Genomic DNA, 19,864 nt, shown 5'->3' on the forward strand with positions numbered 1-19,864 from the left:
AATCCTCATACTCAAGTGGGCCCGGCGGCCACCTGAAAAAAAGTTAAGCGGCGAAGCCCTGCCTAACCATATCAGATAGTTACCAGGGCGTACGTTCCGGTATTACGGACCCGCCCCACCCCCCCCCCACCCGCCCCCCCCCGCCCCCCCCCCCCCCTTCCCCCCCCCCCCCCTCCCCCCCCCCTAACTAGGGTATATTCCCAGGAACGTACCCAAGGAGACATGACGTTATCTGCGCTAACTAACGAACAAAAAGGTCGTTTTACGTATTAATGGCTGTATAATATCGTACCGACTGGTAACTATTTTGAGTATGGTTAGGGTTAGGGTTTAGGGCAGTAGGGCGTAGTTGACATACCTCGCCGACCCGTCGGCGTTACATATACCACAACGATCCCTTCAGCGTAACTAACCGTGCGTGTAGACGAACGGCTGCGCTGCGCTGCACTCACTTGACACATAAAATATATAGTCTATATATTATATATATATATTCATATATAAGTATCTATATATACTATATATATTATTTACTCGTCGCTCAGTGTGCAGCGGCAAGCCATGGCGGCAGCCAGCCTTTTTGAGCGTATGAGCATTTGGACGGCAGTTTACAGGGAAATTGTCCGGCCATATTAGCGTGAAAACAGATACTAGAAACATTAAGACTTTGGGTAGTAAATTAATTTTCGAATTTATTTAGCATTATATTTATATTGAACGCTCCAAGTGCCTGTCTGGGTTGGTGCCCATGTGAAATTCAATTGCTATTTATCTTGGAGCACTGTGAGTCGTTTAGTCCTGTAGTTGGCGAACAAAGAACTACCATGTGGTAAGCTAACGGAGGACCTTCTCTTACTAGAAGACTGAGAGATACTCATACAACATAAAAATCATTATGCATGGCATATTGCTTTCTTTTTAATGACAGTGATACAGTGGTTATGCATGTTGACCTTTTTATAAGGTATGATTCTATGAATAACTTCTACATTGTCTCTCGGTCTTGTTCACTATAAAGAGGGCAGCTGTGCCACGACAGCGAGTCCTACCTTGCCACAAAGAAATGAAGCGTTCCTCAGCTGCGTCGTCGGTAGACGTAATGTGACTGAGGTCGCCCTGGCACGATGCGACAGGAAGATGGATAAACTATGTAAAACTGAAAGATCCTAATTTAATTACATTAGTTTACATTTGCCTTGCCATCTACACTGACTGTGCGTCACTTGACTGTGAGCGACGGTAATGCAAATTTCCCTTTCACATCTGTATGATTGAAATTGTAGAACGATAACATTTAACAAACCATCCTTATTGTGTAATTATTTCGTGACCTGCTGTAGAGCCATCCTAGGTTGGTCAGGTGAGACACATTTGGTTGTAGACACGGTACACGTTCACTTTGTTTGCTTCAGCTCGGATGAAGACGGGATTCGATTTAGGCGGTGCCTGAGCAGGAGGATGACGACTATCTTCGATTACTGCCGGCGCCACAGATGGCAAGATCCGGTTGCCAAAGAAAAGCCGTCGCGAAAGTGGAAGCCAAGTGCCGACCGGGCCGAAGCAGAGAGAGGTGCGAGTTTATCTTCCCTGTTATTAGTCGTGCCTCGCGGGGAATGACCATCTGTCCACAGCAATGCATTCAGTTTGTCCCGTAAGGGCTCGGCTTATAGCAATTGAGCAGGCAAATGCCTCACATGGCATTCCGGGCATGTATCTCGTGTAAAAGCACTAAGTCACATATACTTGCCGCTTCAAAGATCAGCTGAAATTTAGTGATTACGCAATATGGCACCAGTCATTCTAACGGTATGCGGTGTGGGCAAACTGAATTCGGTGATATGATTTGACAACTGCGCAATATGATAATATTATTTTAAGGGTTTTTTTTTTTTTAACCGTTTTTGTTGGATTTACGTCTGTTCAGGTTCATCATGCAGCCTAGCCCACCCCTTTTCATATCAATATTGTTGATACTATACAAAACAAAATTTCTTGCGCAAAACACTGGAGACTCGTCAAGATATGCTTTCAAACTGACTTAATGGCAATATTTGGGGGTATTTAGAGGTTTTGAACACAGCTTCAACAGTATTAGCTGCCAGTACAGGCCTAGCAAATTTGTTATTCTGGTATCAGATGTAAGTATGTGTTTGTGATTTTTACTTGGCAGGCTCGAGCTACGAGGACAGCGGGAGGAAAAGAAACGCACAACGAGGTTACAGGAGGAAAAGCGCAAGCCGTGGGGAAGCAAGAAGCGAAGCTGGGAGGAAATGAAGCCAGTAGTGGGGTCGGCTCATTACCGTGATCGTTTGTTATCTGTTACTACGTGGCGCAGTGCCAAATGGTAGTAGCGCGCCTGGGGTCTACACACTGACATTGTCATCGTGTGTATGCAAGGCCAAAACATCCAGTATTTTAATATAGTGTTAAGTTAAGACATGTCTGGAGGGCGCTTAGTATACCTGTTTAATGCCACTGATTTGCATCTATGCCAGAACTTTGCCCGTACATGCATTCATATGGAAACAATCATAAAAACATTTTTACATTTGGACCATTACACTGTCTAATTTACACGTTGTTGTTGTTTAGATGTCCATACTGATAATATGGAGCAAAAATGTAGACAGCGGTCTAAAGTTGTCTTCCAGGCATGTTCAGGGAGGGGAGGTCCTTTTTTGACCATGAGTTCCTTATCCTTGTGTAACAGGGAGGAGCCAGGCGCGGATCCGAGAGGAGGAGCAGGTAGAAGAAGAGCACGAGGCATTACCTCGCTATGAAGGAGTTGCTTCACGGTGGACAACTGAGGCTTTGACGAGCAAGGCCTGATCTAGGAGTCTCAGTCATTGCTCGAGGAGTTTGTAAACTACGATTCGAAGGTGAGGTTTAAGTACCGCTGTTCAGAGCCATCACAGCCGCCCTGAGTCACCAGCCTTAACCCAGCTAGGTTGTGTTACAATCTGCCTACCTAACACACTTACTTTTGATAATGGAGATGATAATACGTGAGTGCACATATAGGCTATAGCCTGACACGGGTGGCCTGGGCTAGTTAATAGGGTATGGTTCTTTAAGTTTCTTGGAAATTCAGAGGTTGAAGCTCAAAAGTATTTGATGACTCGCCACTGTAGTAGTAAACCATCAGACACGATAGGAAAAGAGTTTACACTTGGATTCACCTTCTCATCTCTATCAGCTGCATTTATCTATTATTATCAGGAAAATGTCCTATCTTCCTATCTTCTTAATCTTATTTCAGTAATGATGAAGATATTACAGATAACGTTTTCATGTTTAACCAACAAGGGACGTGCATAGAGATCCTGATGTGTATAAGGATCGACAGATTTCCCTGTCTTGCCTATATGTGACTAATATGGATGTGATATTTTTACGTCTGACATTACAGGTGCGTTCAGTTCAGAGGACTTGGCTGCTGAATTCAGACTGAGTGCACGGAAGCCATCGATCGTGTGCAGGCGCTGCTGGACAGCTGGCGACCTCACAGGGGTTTATGACGATCGCGGCAGTCATCTACATCTCTGAGGAGGAACTTCAAGCAGTTGCCAAATTCAATCCATCAGAGGGGGCGAGTGTCGATTGCGGAGGTTGGCCGAAATCCAGGCAATAAGTTTATTAATTTGGTCCGGAGATAGATTCCATGCAAGCTAGCTTCGTAACAAAATTTACAGTGGTATCGCAGATCACATAGATCTGGGTCAGGTGAAGATTTAGATTGACAGGTATTTTTTCTATTTTCATGTTTTTGATGTAAATCTGTTTAATGTTATTCTCCCATGTATGTACACAGGTCCCTATTATTCCAACACGAACCCGCCAATGCGAGCACCGAAGGTGTGAGAAGGTAGGACGCACAATTTTCACGACTTTATCAAATCGCGACTTTCTTTAGAAAAAATGTAAATGTTTTTAATTAAAATACAGTGGGCGATAACGTTTCTAGTTTGTATTGTGTCTTCCGGCGTCTTTGGTTGAAACTGTCCATCATGTTCTACAGGTATATAGCATATATTCATAATTGTGAGAATTACAGTTTACCACCACGTAAAAAAAATGGCTGCTTTTAATTTTATTCAATCAGGGTGGGCGGCATTACATCAGTCGAAATCGTGCCGAAATATGGTCATCACTATGACTGCCATTGAACGTGTGGGAAATGTTTAATTTTTACTGTGGCAACGGATTTTACTTCCTAACGCTGTCAATATCATCGGACAGTGAAAACATATACAGGGGGGTTAGTACAACAAGTAGTAATACGGGTATGCTGTCATATTTGTTATTGAGAATCAAAAACTTTCATTGATTCCGGACATTCGTGAAATCTGCGTCTCGCCGTCCTTACTTCTCACACCTTCGGTGCTCGCATTGGGGCGTCTCGTGTTGGATAATAGGGCCTGTGTATATGTCTACCTACGTGCTAACAGAGACTACACTTAAGATTACCGGTACAAACTTAAACCGACCAGGCTCTCCGACTGTTTACACGCGTAGTACACCTCTCGCACAATGTAGTGTTAAGCGAGAAGGGGACTTGTGGCTACGGACAACATGCTCAGATACTACAGAAATTCATTACAATTGTGTAAAATTATACTCATTTTGAATGTATTGTTATTTGTAGTATACCCATTTGATTATGTCAACATTGGTGCAAAATAAATTTATTATTCTAATACATGAAATTTACTAGAGATTCCTCATCAATCAAGAGTATTATATATATTATACGGCCATTATTACTAGCTAGTAGTATTAGCTCTTGATGATTATATTGCCTTTATTTCTTTTTACTAGGTTGATAATTATTACTTAGTTGATATTATCTTCCTACAAGTAGGCCTACGTTACTCCTTTGCTAATATTTTCCCTTCATGACACTTTTGTCTCTTTTACTAATTGATATTGAGAATTTCCCTTCCTTATATTTGCCTATTATGACCCCACAGCACTGTGTCAATTTGTTAGTATGGTTCTTTTCCAACTCCGGATTCTTACTTACATGTTCTACATGTGCATGCCAAAAAGGCTGGCCAGAGCTGCCCTGTAATATAAGATTGCATGTCTCTATTTATGTGTATTCGTTGGTGTCTTTTTTGTAAGTTTCTTAATACAAGCTGATAAACCTCAGCTTATTAATCATATGAATCATCAGACATGGTAAAAATATAGTAAAAACGGAATAGTCCTGGCATTGTGAATGTATGGAGTCCAGGACAGATATAAATGCTCAACGTTATACACAGAACAAAATGATTTTTAGGATATATCTTGAAATTTAATGAGCACCAAATTAAATAATTTTCACAATCTTACAATTTGCCCTATAATTTCAGATATAGCGAACGGTAACATCCCTGGGAATACAAACGATCCGTATGTTCAATCTACTGTCTTGTTTCACTGTCATACAAAAGTATGACAACTATTCGATTATTTTTGCCTCCTCCACCAGAGGTTTGATTGACTTTTATGTAAACATAAGTACGGGACTTTGTAAACATTATCACATTGTAGCTCTTACCAACACGTGTGAAACTCCCCTACAACTTGGTTGCAAGTTATTATGTTAATAACTGGTTATCTGTGCTCTTGGTTATTACAATATTGTCTTCAACATTACATTTAAATCCGAAATCATAAAATATGTATTATAGTACATTTAACGTTAATTTTTACGTAGTACGGTATGTAGCCTACACCTACCCTCACAACATCACTAGTATATTGTTTACCAAATATTATAGCGATGGAAACAACACGAAAACAAACAAGTGCTAGTTAAGAAACGACCACTAAATAATAACGTAAAAGGTTTCATTCATTCCATCTCTGGAAAACCCCCAAAAAAAACATGTGCGGGCCGCAGTGTACACGTCAGTAATGCCGAGAGGGTCTATGTCCCCAGGGTACTGCCGGAACGTACCTGGTCAGAGCATATAAAATCAACGTGATTTATATGCTCTGCTGGTTACTATCTATATATGCCTGGACCGCTCCCCCCCCCTTAGCCTCGCCTCCTCCACTAACGGGTTAGTGAGTCGCCTACGCCTACTCCCTAAAACCCTAACCATTTAGATAGTTACCAGGGCTACGTTCGGGTATTACCGGACCTTACAGGGTTACGTTCCGGCCAGTACCCTGGGCGGACAGAGACCCTATGAGCCATAGTAAATTCGTTAGGAATTCCGACCCTTGTTGTCTTTACAGGAGAGACTTACACACGCACGACGGTCAGCGCTCTCTCAAGTAAAAACCTTCCAAACAATCTATGCTAGCTGCCAAACAACTATAAGCCTGCCATAACATCCACATCTATGGAAATAATGCTTGACTACTGTATGAATTTAGTATATAGTGATTAATATAATATTACCCATCGAGTTGACATTGGAAAATTCGTAAACGATGGAATATTTCTGCTGATGTTTCAACTTTTATAATTTAATTATTGATAATAAACGCTGGGGCAAATTAAAATGCTTACACTGACACTCATGATCTACTTTTCGTTGATAATAAATTTCTATATCAGTATAATCATAAAAACCCTACAATACACATTTACGAAGATCAAATAATTTTTGTGACAAAAACGCCGACAATATCCGCACTGATATGCTAAATCCACACTTTGATCAATATTTCACAATATTCAGATCAATGTCTTTCTCAAAAGTAAACCATGCCAATAAAGAACAACCCACTCCTGCAGTAAAGTGACCAGCTGTTAACTCTAATCATTTTTCAGCAGAATGCTGCATGATTCATTGCGGACAACAATCAGAAATGCTAGTTTAAGTTGGGTATACTGCAATCTGTTTTTGCCATTGCTCCCGAATAACTAGATCTGGATGATACAAAGGACAGAGACTATTAGCAGACTTAATCTCCCTACATGGGAAAATCTCACATTTCACACTGCATCGTGTCCAACATCTCAACGTGTTGCGATTTCGGCAAGTTGAACATAAAAGCCATGAAATGGTGATATCACTGCGCCGACGACATTGTCTGTGCTGTACATCGCGTGCAAAGGTGTCCAGCATGAGGTCAAAAGGTTCACACCTTTGCATGCATTGGTCTCCGTCGGCAGATTTGCTCTCTTGTAGGTCACGGCCAGATAGATCACAGTTCTGAAAATGTAGATATAGTACACATGCAAAACTGTGCACTTGCAACATTTGCACGATGCTACGTGCAGCTTCTTTATTTGCTTCTAGTTACCACCGATATTTCAAAATTTTACAACAAAAGCAAAGGCTTGTAAACGATAGATCATAAATTACTTACACATTTATTACATGCTAATTGACAAAGGTGAATACAAGGAGTTAGGAGTAACCTACGTTTCCAAAGCCAACCTTCCCTTTGCCAACCACTACCCAACCATTTAGACTGTGTACTGACCACGAGACCAAGACATAGGACGATTGCTTCTCCGTAACACAACTACCTTAGCGCTCAGTCCCGCCAGCACAAGCTCCCCGCATGGTCACAGTTCTGCAGTTGCGCATTTGCGTAGGATTGGATACGTCGATGAGGTTCACTCCTACCTATTTCTGACTTCCATCCAATCTGCCAGACTCCTTCATGTTTGCACCTGTGCAAGGACCATCAGCACCAGCTTCGCAGTTGGTGAGACGTTCTAGGATTTGAACCGTAATAAGCTCTGTTTATAAATTGCGTCGCATCCATGAAGTCTTACGAAGTCGGCGAGGCAATTTTCTCTCACTTATACTAGTTATTATTCACTATAGAGGCCTTTACATCTTCCATGTTGCGCTTCGACTTCCCGCAGGATCTTCGCAAAGTTCACACGCCTTTCAGTGATTGCTCCGCTAGATTTGCACAGAGATCTTTACGCCGAGAGAAGATTTGCACCTGAAAACAGCAACACATTTCTAGGTTCACATTCAGATGCATACCAATCAGCAGTAACCCCAAACAAAGATGAATAGCAACCTATATTTGACGAGGGATATTTAGGCCACACACAACATTTGCTAAAACATGTTTTCCTTACTCCCTTATCCTCTCATGACATGTCCAAAGATGATGGAAGACAGATATTACAAAAAATTATTCAGCATTCGAAGGGCCCATTGGTTAGAAACTAAATTAGTGCTAATATTACGGTTTTCTCGTGTTAGGCCGTTTTTTTGAAACCATTTGCCGTAATGTTTAAGTTTTTTTATACGCAGTTGTATAGGAGGTCAAGTCAGGATGCAAAATCTTATATATTGACTATTATTACATGATTAGGCTAATTTTGTGTTTCCGAAAACGAGGCTTTTGATATTAACACTTAATGCCAAATTCAACCCTTTCGCGCTTACTCTAACTCGCTAGTTGACATAGCCCACAGACACAGTATTTGGATCTTCTGATTGTGCCCATGATTGCCAGAACTTTGCTTGCTTAGCTCAGCAGCATCAACATTGCTATCGCAACTCACGTCAAGGTTTCGAGCCTTGAGATCGGCACGTTCCAGAAGCAGCACGAGAGGTTTGCCTGAGCCAGGTTGGCTCCCTGCAGCACTGAGTATTTGAAGTTGATAAATCGTAGATCAAGCTTTGATGAATCCCCCTGATAAATTGATGCCCTGCAATTTGTAATAGTAATAAGTACATATACAATATATATAAAATTATATTCAAGAGCATATTAAGTTATCTATACTTAATATGCTTTGATTACTTATATAAATATATACATATATACACATTTTTATTTTTATTTATACACATATACCATTTTACCTTTATTAAATGGAATCTGATAAATACGTTGAATTTATACCTATTTATACGTATACTCATGTTACGTGTATTTCTATCTGTAAATAAGTGTGTAGCCACCTGAAAACTGACGGCCTCAGTGTGGCTGCGGGCGTTGTGATGAGAGCCTCTATGACATCGCGCCGGCTCCAGTGGAGCTGGTCCCGTCCTGCGACTCTCCTATACCACGACAAGGGTGAGATAATTGCTTAACTGCTCATGGTCATCCGGGGAGTACTCACGCCACATTCAGCAAGATGAGGTGGCACAGGTGTAGCTACCTGCACCGTCACGGTGCACATCTCACCATGCTTATTTCAGACGTATCTTGATTATCTTGGCCTTCATGCACTACATGTATAAGGAGTTATTTTTGCTTGCCTCAGTGTTTCACACCCAGACTTATATTATAATAGAGATGAGATCAATTCGCAATAGAAATGAGAATGCGGTTCGTTATTCTGTGGTTATCGCAGGCCAGTGCAGTGACATAGTAGATTGACTAATGGGACTTGCATCTCACCTCCACCAACGATTCCAGCTGCTAGCTAAGGATTGTAAGCCAAGAATTGGCTTTCTTCCTAGAACACCTGCATGTAAACAAGACCATTGACATGAAGACTAAGAGCTTAGACTCCGAGTCAATTTCTGATGTAAGTAATTCTTTATAGTAGTGATATGTGACATGGGTGCCGATATAATGCTTACAACCAAAAACCAGGTCACAACACCATATTTTAAATGGGTTACTAAGGGTTTCTGAAAATTTTCCAACATTTGTGCTAAACAACCTAAATTTCTCAATGGCTTGAATTCATCGAGCTAGCCACACAATCAGAATTTTACTGGCAACTACGAAAATAACACTTGAGCTAGGTGACAACTTCCAACACTCTTTTTTAAATATACTGAACAGAAACTTATTGTCCATTAAATATCGTTAGCAGTATGAAGGCATTAGACTGGTGTCCCTCACCTACAGGATTCACGCCTGCATCCATACAATCTGCCCGTGTCGGCAAATAATTAAGGATCGGCTCAAAGTGCCTGGGGCTGCGGTCAATCAGGTAAGCGCCAGAAGGTCGACGCTGTTTCCCATGTGGTGCACTCTGATTGTTGCGAACAGTGCGAGCGAGCATGGAGCTTGATCGGCTGCCTTGTTAACGTGCTTCTGCAAGATAAAAATAGAAGCAAGTGCATTTAAAGGCTTACATGTTGTATTACAGGTTGGGATTTATTTTAACTTCACTTACTCAATTTCAACTATTTTATCTACCACTGATTTATCCAAAAAAAATTAATTACTTATTTAGCACAGATGTTATTCACAATAAACACTGACTATAGAGAAAGGTCTAAATGACCTTATAATTTTTTAGATGCAACATTGTCTTGAACATTAACATACACCTACAATTCCATTTAGACTAGAACTGACTGTACAGTCAGGTTCAGTGTTGTCTATACCTCGTTGTGGTAAAGCACTGGCCACCGATGTTTAGTGTTATCCCAGTCTGCTGAGGCTGGTGGGTCTGAATTTTAGCCGTCCCGTTTGCCGGGATACCAGAACATGTTTCGTCTCTTTTACCTTACAAACACATAAAAACATGCAGAAACAGGCACAATATTCCTCTGATATATTTCAGAATAGTTCTGAAAGGTAACTAACGGATCCCGATTACATACACAACAGCGCACAATGAGTGAGAATATGTGAACAACAGCACAAAAGTTCTGTAAAACTTACCACAATCCATATAAGTAGATCTGAAACAGCTATACAATCTATGAAATATCCAGACTATTTTTATACTCGTTATACCAAATGAGTACAAAGTATGCAACACACGTGATGGCATTACATACTATACTCACCAAAGAAAGACTCGCCTTCTGATACAAATATTACCTCATCATCACTGTAATCATAAAGGCAAACATTATATTGTTATTTTTTTACAAACTATATAGGCAAACTGATAGCTTTACTATACTTGCACACTTTGATCTTAAATAGTAATACTTTATATAATAGATCAACACAGTCATGCCGTAGTAGTTGCTATTTCATTATTCCCATATGTAATAGATCAAACAAGAAAATGACTAGATTCAATATACCTTGTCAATACAAGTTCAATGCCTTGGTAAAGTGTCATTAATGTGTCACAAGTTATTATATTAGTAGCACTGTCACAATGGTGATACAATGCGCACTGCCTGCCGTAAGTTTTTTTTAGAAGTTTACTGAGATCTACTGCTCAAATCCACAGGATGAATAGGATAGACAGACATATATACAGATAGTTAACTGGCTTGTTGGGGGATACTCACTGCCGTTCATCAAACTCACCCTGAGCACATCCAAATCCTCAATCAGTCCACCACCAGTGTGTATCAACTTGCAAGCTGTTATGCCCAATTTTTCGCCTGGCTGTTTCGAAAAGTCTTTCAATGCTGGACGGCACACACACAACCTGATTGTGCAAAAAATATTGCTGTATACAGAGGATAAGCATTTCTGACATATTTCCTATTACAGACTAACTGACACTAGCTAACATAGACATATGCACACACACACACACACACACACATACTGATGAATATCAGTAATTAAACCAGCCACATAAACAGCATGCAGATAGTTCACATATTATAGCACCTATTCTATTCAAGACTACGTAACAGCATAACATAAATTAAATGATGTGATTCCTTTCTCTAAGTAAAAGTGAGTGTCTCTATGATGACAATTAATAGCCACATAAGAGAAGCCATCTGTGCTATAGGTGGTGCACATAGCTTTCATATTCGAATCCTCTAGCTGGCATATAACTGTAATGTACACCAACAATTCTTTTTACTAGGGCATCTGATGAGGGCATTAGGTTCGAATTCATACAAACCTTTCCTTCTGACTCTATGTTTCCATTTACAACCAGTGTTACTCTCTTCATCCTGAATAAATAAAAATCATAATAAGATCACAATTGTTTTAATAATACACAATTACACATATCACTACCAATATTCATTTTTCACACCACCTTACACTAGCCTCTTACCATGGAGATTTATTTATGGTAATTAAGTAGACCATTTCTTCCACACATTAAAATTTTAATATTCATTTTTCACACCACCTTACACTAGCCTCTTACCATGGAGATTTATTTATGGTAATTAAGTAGACCATTTCTTCCACACATTAAAATTTGCCCCTGTGGCAACAATTAAGGTAGGGTTCGACACTAACCCACGTCCAACCGACCTAGTCGGGTAAATGCTTGGTCCGGTCGCATACAACCAGAGTGCTAGTAGCCTGACTGGTCGTGTTAGAATTGGTCATATATATTGCACTGAAAGGTCACCTCTGGCTAGACTGGTTCGCAGGCCGCACTGTTTGTCGCAGAGCGTGTACATTGTCTAGCAGAGCGTGAGGCCGGATACCAGTCTACCCTTCGGCAAAAACAATAACGTGGCTTGCTGCCAGCCGCAGTAGACGATCGATAAACCGTGCACCCGTGTATGCCCGTGGTAGAATACGAATGCTGCACGTGAACTCAGCCCATGTGCGATTTAAAGCGCGGGAAACAGCATCTATGAATTCATGCGATGACACACTCTTATCTAGGGCTAGTGAAAGTTAGGTCAGGGCTAGTGGTTTTCCTCAGTTACTAGCCCGATGGTCTAGTGAAATAAAAAGTTAATGTTAATTGAACCCTGATTAAGGTACTAGAGCTACTGCATCACAAGTTAGCTATCTTAAAAAATTGGCCCAATCCTAGTTTAGCACCCCGGATCAGTTTACCACATTTGCGGGGTACCAAACTATAAGGATTTAGCAAAAAAATCTTGCAGGGTTTGGTCAATACAAGAGTCAGGGTGCTTCCAGTCAGTTTTGCAGCTTGTGATCATCATACACCACACAATAACAAGTGATGTATTTAATTGTGGCTAGGGCGCGGTATATGAGTTTGCTGCAAATCACATACAATGTGTGGCTCAAGGATATATATAACTATAAGAGCTGTCCACATTTGCATGTCACACATTGCGAAAATGAATTGTGGTCAGCGCTCATATCCATGATTCATGGATATAAGCGCTGACCACAATCATGGATATAAGGGCTGACCACAATCATGGATATAAGCGCTGACCACAATCATGGATATAAGCGCTGACCACAATCATGGATATAAGCGCTGACCACAATCATGGATATAAGGGATGACCACAATCATGGATATAAGCGCTGACCACAATCATGGATATAAGGGCTGACCACAATCATGGATATAAGCGCTGACCACAATCATGGATATAAGGGCTGACCACAATCATGGATATAAGCGCTGACCACAATCATGGATATAAGGGCTGACCACAATCATGGATATAAGCGCTGACCACAATCATGGATATAAGCGATGTGTACCGACATTCTAGGATTATAATCGCTTGAACGCAGCAACTCATTCGGATATTAAGGGCTGAACCACGAATCATGGGGGATATTTTAAAAGCACTGAGCGATCACATATCATGGAAATAAAATTGAGCTGACCACAATCCGGATGATATAAGGCGGGGCTGAACCACAATCATGGGATTGATAAGCGCTGGACGGGTCACTAATTCTTATGGATTTATAAGCGCTTTGACTTTTTCTATTACATTTCGGTTTTTCGTTTTTTTTGTTCTTTTTTGTTGGTTATCATGGATATAAGTCTGGCTGACGGTTCACCAATCGATTGGATATTAAGGGCTTACCACATTTCAATCATTGGATATAAGCACTGACCACAATCATGAATAAAAGGGCTGACACAAATCATGGATATAAGGCGCTTGACGCACAATATGGATAGTAAGCGCTGACTTATTCAACAATCATTGGATATAAGCGCTGACCACTAATTCAATCGCTGAATGAAGGGCTGACAACAATCATTGGATTAAAGCGCTTGACGCACAATCAATGGATATAGTTAGCGGCTGCGACGGACACAATCAAGGATATTAAGCGCCTTGACCAGACAATCATGATATCGACGCTGACCAAAGTTGGTTCGGTGGTTTTTGATTCATCGTGATATAAAGCGTACCCAACAATCATGGATATAAGCGCTTGACATTTCATTTGTTCAATACCATTTTCTGTTGTTCTATGGGTTTGCAATTGTAACCTTGATTTCAATGTGTTTTGCGACTTCGATTGCATGCTGATCAACTGATCAGGCCTAATGCGCAAACCACATTCATCGTGTAGATTGTCGACGGTTCAATGTGGTGGAATTAACATATTATATGCTTATGCAGACGGCGCATGCGTTTGGATATGAACTTGGCGTTTGTGACCATTTGCTTTTCTATGTGTGCGTAGCATTTCGCGTGTCGTGTATGAGTGAACAGTTGTTGTGCGTGTATTGTTTGGCAATTACTTCGAAGTGCGGGGCTTGGCTGCGTTGGTGTATGTCTCTCGCAGACTCAGCACTGTGACTCGTCTTACTCAGATGGCTCAACTGTAGAGTTGTCACCTCGCATGTGGAATGGTCGGGGTTCGTACCCCGGCCGGGTCAATACCAAAGACTTGAAAAATGGTAGACATTTGTTTTTCTTCTTTTTGTTTTGGTCTTGCTTTTATCTCTGCTTAGTTACTTTCTATTTTTTTCAGCAATATAATAGTATAGAGTCGTGGAAACGGTGCCATGAGCTAGTAGAGCCCTTTGTCATGGCGGCAGCCGTCAGTGGAAAACTCGTGAATCTTTCTTCACCCAACAACGCCCACTCCTACGGCCACTAGCCCGGCAGTCAGGCACCCGGAAACATTATCTATGTAAGTCGTCCCTGTTGATTGTTGAAACTTTTGTTCGGTTTTTTTCTTGGGCTTACTCCGTAGTTCATCGTTATGGAAATAATTCTCTACGTTACACTTTCTATCACCAGGTCTTCTGCCTCATACTCGACTCGACTATCTTGATCTACTAACTACTTTTGTCACACCCTGTTCCAAATATTTCTTCATTTATTACATATACACACCAACTTAATTCCACATTCCTCCCTACTCCCCTCTCGCTTCTCTTCATTCTGCAAAAATACACACCATTTCTAAAGCTTCCGAAACCAGTGGTAGTGCATCTTCCTCGCCAAGCTCGCCTCGTTTCTTCATTGTTCATACTCCACCCTACCGCTAGGATTTAGTTAGATGTTTATTTGTCAAAACAATCGACGAAATTTTATATCACTATCGTCTATAAATAGAAATAAAACTGATATTTAATCTTTTAAATCACATACTCTATTATGTATATTACATTTACTTCTCCTATATAACGTAGATCAATTATATCTTTACTTAAGATTCACAGTGAAAACTCGGTTAAGCTCGCCATATGCGCGCTCCAATGTGCTCCAAAGTTAACAACTGCATCGTAATGGCAAAAAATCGAACGCCACTCTCTTCACATACCTCAAGAGTTGGCGCGATGCAAAATTATTCCGTGTTTGTCCATATAAAACTGAAATAGTTCTATGCACAATTAATTAGTTGAGAGCATTCGTGTGATGAAATTAAACTGCTAGACTGCTTATTCCATGGACAACTGTCCATGGGCATCTTGGTTCGCCCACATCTCACGCCAGGGTCGAATTAAAAAGCGGCCGAGAAGCGGCACAGGCAATCCTTTTTTCAGGGCACTGAGAAAATCGCCTTGCATTTTCTCCTAAAATGGAAGGCAACAGACGGCAATTTTAAAAGGCACCCAGGCAACTTTCAAAAATTTGAGAAAGCGGCACCAAGGCCCTTTTGTAAAATAAAGAAAACTTCTCACAAAATTAGTAGCACTCAACATCGTCTTCGCTTTTAATGCCAAAACAATATGCCCCATGAAGCTTACACCGCGTAACACCGACCCTTGGTACCCGCCTCTGCTATGGAAGTAACACGTAAACCAACTAAATCTTTATATGCCGCGCTATCAGGAGTGAATAATTATCGTGCTGTTATTTCGTTCGCCGTCTCCCTTGCGCACTATCGTTTAAGCTCCATCATTGCACCCTAACAGCACCGCACCCACGCGTGTTATGTTTGATTCGCATAAAAACGACACTAGGCGCAGTAGATAAAGGGACACCGACCGGCAATTACACAAAACGGGCAAGGCGGTGATGCCGTCGTCGAGTTTGGAACTTTCTCAGGGGCTGCAGTACGGCAATTGATAGTGGATGGAAATCCGACCGGCACTTGCGTCGGTCGTCGTTAATTCGAGCCCTCGCTCTCAAGCGCTACCCTAGACCGAACTAATTTCCTGTGGGTCCCATATAACTTTTTTTATATTTTGGTGAGGGTATTATATTGGGAACAGCAACGGGGTTCATTGAAACTTTCGTGAGATCGCCCCGCATGCAAAATGAATGCCTGAGAATGGGCCCGTACGCCGCTATTGGCGCAGGCGAAAAAACCTAAACCCGTTCCCTTCTACATATTCACCTTGCACAGATATGTGTATACATTACATTCAAATCGTTATTCAACCTTCTTTAAAGATTGTTTTTTTTTTCAAGAAACACCGCTGCAATTCAAACTTTCGTCAGATAACATTCGCGCGCATTTACGAAAAACAAAACAATCAGAAACCCAGAACCCAATTCAGCAACAGCGAGTCTTATCAGCCTCCTGCAGCGCCACAGATTACAAGAGAACCAGCTAAGTATGTTAACACTCCGCTCTGATTGGTCCTGATTGTTTGTAAATGGCGAATGTTATTTACGAAAGTGGATGCAGCAGGGGTTTCTGAAGAAACAAAAATGCTTTTACAGAAGTGAATAACGATGAAAGTGAATGTATACACCATATCTGTACAAGGGTTGAAGTCAATGTAGAAGGAAACGGTAGGTTTTTTTTTTTTTTTATCGCGCCCAATAGGGCGTAACGGCCACATTCGCCAGCGATGCATTTTGCATGCATTCTGCACGAAAATTTCCAATGAACGCCCGTTCCTGTCCCAATATAACCCATCACCAAAATATAAAAAAGGTTATATGGCAGAAGTTATTCGTCTAAAAGCGCTACCAGAAAGCATCATCTACTCTGCGCTTCCTGCGGAGAACTTACGAGGTGTCCAACCAGCAAACAAGCGTCTTGCATCATTCCAGCCCAGTGCGAACCCATAATGGAGTATTGGTGCAATAGTATGGACCCGATAACCAGCGACAGGATAAGACCGACTGAGAAGATACAACACCGTGCAGCCCCGCTTCATCACACGAGAGGACTACGCACAGCAGAACTCCAGGCTGTGTTACAGACATGCTTATCGTGCCCTACAGGTGAAAGCCTCCAAACCGCCGCCCGTGATATGAGAACTAAGCTAACCTATCTCTACAAATCTCAGAGGGTTTTGGTACACCCAGCAATGCCCGCCGTCAGGTTTAACAACAGTTTCAAACGGCGCAAAAAGACGAGTGAGAGACCACCAGAAGATACAAACACAAGGAGGCAGTTCATCAGTGCTTCCGATCACCGAACAGGGCGCTTTCAATTCGTCCTGAACTCAAAGATTTCAAACGTAACCAGCGTAACAACAACCTGCACAGATAACCAGCCACGACAGCATATCAGAAGTGGCTATAATCCCCGCCCGGCAGCCGGCCCGCATATATCTGACGGCTGCGGGCACCGTCTTCGATTTCCTAATGCCGCAGTTTTTAATTTTCATCGCAGCGTTATCTCAAAGTAAACAAGGGTTAGGGTTAGAACATGGGGGCCGGCATTTAGGAAATCGAAGACCGTGCCCGGCTGCCGGGCATATAGCCACAGCGTACAAGAATTCCTTTTTTGTCCACACAGTGATAGAGTGGAACCACCTGGGTGACCACATAGTAACTGTGGACAGTGCTGAGCAATTTACATCTATGCTCAGCCAACATCAATTCTAAAATAATTAGCCCCCTCGATGCCAAATTTGGATACTGCAACGTACTACAACAGAAACAGAGATGGCTATGCCATTTGCATTGCATCAAATCACTGCATCGGCCCAATCTGGCAATCAATACGAGGTCATGGCAATTGTGAATTGTGCAAATCAGGCACATGGGTTGAAATCAGTTCGATACAATAATCTAACCATACACAAGACCCAAGAGTAGGGTTAGGATATCATTCTAGGGTATCATATTTTCTATTTTTGGACTATGGCAAAAGCCAAAACTATTTCACTTGCTATTATTATATAATATTTTATTATTAATAGCGATCTTCACTGGAATGCCCACATTGATTATATTTTAAGAAAGCGTCTCACGCCTTTGGTATGTTATGGCGTAACCTTAGCTTTGCAGATTCTAAAACTTGGTCCCTGGCTTTTAATACTATGGTTCTGCCCATATTAGAATATGCTTCGCCAGGCTGGTAGCCCTATATACTTCAGAACTACTCAAAAATTGGATGCCATTCAGCATTAAGCTGCGAGGTGGGTTTCCAAAATCTATCATGATAGTGTTGATATTGTTTTGGCTCGTCTTGATTGGCCTCCTCTTTGTGTCCGCTTTCTCCATGCTAAACTTGTAACTTTCCATAAAATCCATCATGGTCAGGTGAAGATTGGCATTCCCTCTTGCCTGATGGAGCCTGTTCGATGCACTCAATCATCTGAGCGTGATCAATGCTTTTGGCATTTGCCATCTTCTAAAGATTCTTTTAAGTTTAGATTTTTTGTTTCTGTGATACCGTATTGGCAATGGAATTCGCTCCCTTCATCTTTGGTAAATTGCAAATTTGCAGGTTTTTCCACTGCAATCCGCAGTGTTGATCTATCGATTTGATCAACTTGTCTCTCCGTATTCGTTATAGTCCCTTGGAATTTTGAAGACTACTATTTATGAGGTTATGACGCTTGGCTTCCGCTAGACGTTCGCCACGGTCCTCTGGACTTAAAAAAGTGCAATGTGGCTTAAAAAATGTGCATTGTGGCTAAAAGGATAAAGCACACGCTGGCGAAAGGAAATAAATAATTACTTTGAGGCTGTTTTATTGGCCAAATAAACTGCCTTCAAGTAGATCTGACTCTCCTCGATGTTTTGTATGTACTTTGTGGCCACGTCACCAGATTTTGTGGAGATCGATCCATTTTTTGTGTAGAGCTATCCATATTAGACACGCGATACCATTGGTGCATTGATTCTAGGTCATGCTTGGCCCTATGCCTTACACTAGCCAATAAGAGAGTAGTTTACAGTTTGATACGTATCCTGGCAACGTGAAACAAATCGAGATGGCTAGCCGGCAGAGTCTGATGAAAGATTTTTTTACTAGTGGAGGAAAGGAAGGATCAAGCCAAGATAATAAAAATAAATGTCCAGAAGTGAATAGTGAAAAGAAGGATATTAAACCGTACGATAGAGATGGGCATGTCATACCGTACGATAGAGATGGCAGAGAACCAAGCTCATTGGTTTTCTGAATTTAAGGGGCTTATCAAGGAAAACGATGTTTTGCTTTGTTCCTGGTGTAATGAAGCAGGTAAAAATAATGTGTAGCCTATGCCCGAGGCAAGGCAGTGTACAAACAAAGTGTGGCTAATGAGTTGCCTTTGTGGCTAAAGGTTTTTATGGTTCATTTAGCCACGGTGGCTAAGACTAAATTACTGCAGAGGAAGCCTAGAACCTCAGAGGTTCCTTGCTCATCTGACGTATCAGGAATGGTTGGCTGTGCAGGGATTGTCATTGACACGGACAGCCAAGATAAGAATATCCCACCTTGCGTAGTGTTGTTGTTAATGTTATTGACACTGACAGCCACCAATCAACCTCTTATTATACAGGGTGCTATCCACTATCCAGGCATTTAACACATGTTAGGTCTGATATGCATTTAAAGCTGAACCTGTTTTGTGACAGCCCATAAATTATCAGATGTTTAATTGACAAAGACATATTATAAGGGGGTCCTACTCTGGTGTTGGGTTACATTATTATACCTAGATCGAAATGAACTAAACGGACACTAGACAATGCGGCTAATAAAAAGAAAATTCAACTGGCTCTTTACA

At 41.4% G+C, this 19,864-nt stretch overlaps 1 protein-coding gene across 1 annotated transcript in view; it reads left to right on the forward strand.

The window, feature by feature from the left end:
• The window catches only part of LOC106804835 (protein PTCD3 homolog, mitochondrial-like), a 29,689-nt gene that overhangs the window by 543 nt on the left and 9,282 nt on the right, over positions 1–19,864 (forward strand). The gene's annotated exons all lie outside the window — the stretch shown is intronic.

Source organism: Priapulus caudatus, unplaced genomic scaffold, assembly GCF_000485595.1.
Source record: "Priapulus caudatus unplaced genomic scaffold, Priapulus_caudatus-5.0.1 Scaffold5, whole genome shotgun sequence".
NCBI lineage: Eukaryota > Metazoa > Priapulida > Priapulimorpha > Priapulimorphida > Priapulidae > Priapulus > Priapulus caudatus.